The sequence below is a fragment of the Chrysochloris asiatica genome, unplaced genomic scaffold (assembly GCF_000296735.1).
Source record: "Chrysochloris asiatica unplaced genomic scaffold, ChrAsi1.0 scaffold00003, whole genome shotgun sequence".
Taxonomy (NCBI): Eukaryota; Metazoa; Chordata; class Mammalia; order Afrosoricida; family Chrysochloridae; genus Chrysochloris; species Chrysochloris asiatica.
Window position 1 is genome coordinate 27,170,584 of NW_006408521.1, and position 5,031 is coordinate 27,175,614.

The following is a 5,031-nucleotide window of genomic DNA, read 5'->3' on the forward strand; positions in this document are numbered from 1 at the left end:
CTCTTCTCCCTTGATGTGCTTGGGGCATTCTTAACAGAGCTTCTTTCCACCCGTTTGCGTATGGTAGTGCGTTACCATGGAGCTCTGGTGTCACGCTGTGGAATAAAGCACTGGACCACAAGGTCAGTTTGAACCACAAGGTTGGTGGTTCAAACGCAACAGCTACTCCTTGGACACCCTATACAGGGTCGACTGGACACCACTTAACAACAACAACAAAGTGTTGCCAGTGTATCATATATTCATTCTATACATATTAAGTTAGTACATCTGGGCTAAAAGCACTGGACCACAAGGTCAGTTTGAACCACAAGGTCGGTGGTTCAAACTCACCAGCCACTCCTTGAAACCGTATACAGGGTCACTGTGAGTCACAATTGACTCCACGGTATACAACAACAATTATGAGCCAGGTACTGATCAACGACCAATATGAGCTTCGTGGTTTGGCTGTGATGGTGGTGCATTGTGTCACTTTGTGTGAGTGTTTATGTGCAAATGTGTTGACTCTCAATCATGCTGTGAAATAAGACCCTTCTCAATAACCTGCCTGAAGCCACACACCAGTACCAAGCCAAATCAGAACCTAAGGCCTGGTTTAAAATTAAATTCTCACCTACAGAAGGCTGAACACATACATCCATAGCTGGTCTTCCTTGCACATTCATACGCATTGAGAGTTACACTCATCTGTTTACTTAGATTCAAATGCTCTTACACAAACACACACACACACACACAGAGTTATCACCTTCCATCTCCCTGGGGTTCCCCCCACCCCCGCCCCCATGGCTTCTAATCCGCCTCCCCTAGACAGAGTCAGCTAAGGGGATGTTTTAGTAGGGTGAGGGAAGGGGCATGAGTCAGCCCCTTGCTCTCAGTTACACCTAGGAGACAGTATTCCTGCCATCCCACTAAGAAAACTGCACCCGTGGCTGCCCCAGCCCCTCCTCAGGGCCTGGGAAAGGTGAGCTTCCCCCCTACACACACACACTCCTCCCACACATTCTAACCAAGGGGACATTAAAAAGTGCTGACAGGGCAGGGGCAAGGCCACCTGCCTGCCCGCCAGCCCGGCCACTTTCATCTCAGCCGCCTCCCTCCACAGTCGCCAGCCTTGCCTTCCCTCCCCCAGGTCCCTCTTTATTAATCTGGCCCTGTCTGGCCCCCATCTCCCTTCTCCCCTCCAGCGCCAGCGGGGGAGGTTCTGGCTCCCCAACATCCTGGGGCTGCACCAGGCGGGCCCAGAGTCTCCACTCCCCCCATCAATCATCCCAGGGGCCATGGAGAGCCCATCAACAGTCCCTGGAAGCTCATTCTCCTCTGGATTTACAGCAGGAGCCAGGATCTCCCATCTCCTCCCCAACACAGACCCATCACACCAATAGAGCCCCAGCAGGAACCTAGAAAACCACACATGGACAGTTGTACATCCATACTACACACAGCACCACACACAGTCACCCACAACATCAGCCACACCTGGTTAGGTTTTCTCAACAAGTTACACACAACACCCACAGTGAGTCACACATAATGACACCTAAAGGTGTCCTGGTGTGATGCTGTAGGATCGCAATCACAATGTCGGTTTGAACTGCAAATCCAGTGGTCCAAACTCACGAGCTGCTCCTTGGAAATCCTATACAGGGTCACTATGAGTCAGAATTGACTTAATGGCACTTAACAACAACAAAAAGGAGATTTACACCAATAAGCAAGCACACAGTTACAGAACAGATGGTCAACACATTCACACACAAGCGCTCACACAAAATGACACAATGCACCACCATCCTAACCAAAGACACACAGTCACCATGAGGTGTTCATGCTGACCATCAAACAGCACCTGTTTCATCATAATGGAATGGCGTGTATAAATGCACAGGTTCATCACTGATAATCTGCACATGGATGTGTGCGCTGGGTCTAGTCCTAGCAAGCAAGGGTCTGAGTGACAGAACAGCATGCTGGTGGCATAGGACTATCTGCAATGAGTCTGTGTGGGAGTGAGTAAACAGGTGTGTGGTTGTGCATCTCATGTTGGTATTGAAGTACATGAAAATATCTGTGTGACTCTAAGGGTGGTGAGTGTCTGTGGCTTTGTGTGACCACGGCCTTGTGTGGGCTTCTTGTCTTGGGGTGTCTGAGCCATTGTGCGGGTCTCTTCACAGGAGGGTGTCTGTGTTGCTCTGGTGTGGTGGTTGGCATATGCATCTCGGGGTGTATGGGATGTGTTTGGTGTGCCTCTGAGCATGTGTCCCAGTGTGAGTGTCGCTGAATGTGCCTTTGTCTCGGCTGTGTACGTGTGATGGTGGGGTGTGGTGGCTTGGTGTGGCGTGTGTGGATGTGTGTATGTGTGACAATGTGTGCGTGCGTGCGAGTATGTGTTTGGTGAGCGGCTCTGCTGCCTTAAGCACCTTTCGAATACATTGGCCACAGCTCATTGAATCCTTTAACAATCTGACTCTGCTCTTCCTTCCCCGTTTTTTCTAATTCAGTTCCTCTTATTACAAAAATAAAAAATAAAGCGCTGCCCCTTTCCAGTGGCTGGCCCCGCGGAGCCCCCGCTTCGGGACCAGCCTCGTTTCACTCCATTTCTGAGAAAACGGGAAGTCGGTAATTTTAAAAAATATTTTCTACTTTATTTGGGATTTAATGTTCTTACAGAATCCTGCTGCCTCTCTCTGTCCCCCCACCATCCACCCCCAGCCCCACATGCAAGAGGTGTAATGGCCCGTTCAGCATATTAGGGGAGCCAAGCACTCATGTGTGTGTGTATGTGTGTGTGTGTGTGTGTATGCTGGCACACACACTTGGGTAAAAACACACAGAGACCACAGCAGACACACATACAAATACACAGAGGCTCAAATGAATACATGTACTCAGACGCAAACTCAAGTACTACCTTACAGAGACACATCTGCAAATACAGTCACACTTTGAAGGGAAACACAAAACCCAAGAACCCTGTTAGGAAAGCCTCAGGAGATATGAAGAGTGTCCGACAGTGAGTGTGGAGAAAGGAGAAGAGAGAGACAGGTTCACAGTGAGAGGCAAATTTGAAACCAACTTTTATTTCCTATAGGAATGTAAATAGAGTGGATCATGGGAATGAGAGAGTGTCTGGTCAACCCTGGGCCATGCATTGCTCCATCGTGTACAAGGGGACACTGCAGGGTCACGAATGATTACATGAAGTCATTCAGGGAGTCAGGCAGAGATATGGAAACAGAATCTTGTGCCACTTTCCTGGGCCTTCTGCTATTGGGTCTGTGTGTGTGTGTGTGTAAGGTATGTTTTTAAACAGCACTAACTTAAGTGCCATATACATGTTGCTGTGTGCTGTTAAGTTGATTTCAACTCAGCAATCCTATATGACAAGGTAGAACTGCTCCTAAAGGGTTTCCAAGGCTGTAGCCTTTATGGATGCAGATCTCCAGATCTTTCTCCCAGCTAAGTGTTTTAACCATTGCACCACCAGGACTTTCTTCATATAAATATTGTTGTTGTTGTTAAGTGCCGTCGAGTCAGTTTCAACCCATAGCGACCCTGAACAGGGTTTCCGAGGCTATAAATCTTTATGGGAGCAGATCACCTCATCTTTCTCCTGCAGAGCAGCTGGTAGTTTCGAACTGCTGACCTTGCGGTTCGCAGCCCGATTCGTAACCACTACGCTACCAGAGCTCCTTAGGATCAACAAATATTTGCAGAGGCTGCCAGAACATGCGTGCAACACTGTGTATCTGTAAATATATATGTGAGAACATGTGTGTGCACACATAGGAGTGTCCATCATGTGTATGAGGGGCTTCAAAAAGTTAATGGGAAATATCACCATAGAAAGCTTGTAAATCTATCTTCTGCATATAACTGATTGGAATACCTAAAATGGGGCTACAATGTGCCCAGTGAAGGAGGCTTCCTGTGGAGCCTCTGCATTGCATAAGACCATAGGTGGAATCCTGAACCTCCTCCAGAATCTTCTGAGGTGGGAAATCTCCACTTGAAAGGACAAGCAGGCCAGCCTGGAGCGGCTAGAAGAACAGAAAATACTTCTTGAAAGAAAGACTGACGGGAAAAATACAAAACAATAACAGCAGTCCGACTGATTACTCTAAGAACAAGCAAGTTGCTTGCCCAGGAGACATCAAGGCAAGCAGTCGGGTCCCCTCAGGGCAAACCCCCTTCCAAGACTGAGACTCAATGGGAATACATGAGCAGACGTGCTCTGACTGGTGACCACGTTGGTCACCGATAAGGGGAAGTGAGGGAAAAACAGCAATGAAGCTGTGAGCTAAGCCCTACAACGTTCAATAGACTCCTGTGAACCCGAGTGGATACCTGGTTGGCCAGCAGTTTGGCAAGACCTGGGGACTCCTGGGCCCAGAGTCAGTGACATAGCCACAGAGGACTAGAGTGGAGAATGAAGTGCGGGCATATGCACAAGAACACCCACACTTGCAGATAATACCCATTTGTCCTGGCTTCAATGACTGGATGATCAGAGCTCAACTAGAAGAATAAAGAAGAGGAAAAAAAGAGTAATCTGATACAATATGATGAACTTGACCTACGCCTATGGATACAGTAGCTCAAAAGAGGGAACAAATCTTTACAGCGAGGATCATTCCCACCCACTCCATACACAGAGTAGACAGGGATGAGCAATTTGGACACTGGCTACCCAAAATGGGGGTTGGTGGTGGTGGTGGCTACAAAGGTAAGAAGTGACTGGCTTACAAGTTTTCAAGAGGAAGCCTAGATCCAGAGGGTGCGGAGGAAGGTAAAATCTCCATTGAGTAATATCCAATCTGTCTGGGAGGGACTGATGAAAGGGGATGTGGATAGCTCTCATGTGGTACAATAGTGAATAATTACTATCAGGACTGACTGTGAGGGTTGGAAATGTAAAGGTAGACATTTTGTAGCAAAAGGAGGGGAGTGGTTGACTTTGCAGTCCAGGAGCGGAGGTCCCTGGGACCATCAAAGGAGAAGAGCAGAGTGCGGGACTCTACCCAGAAA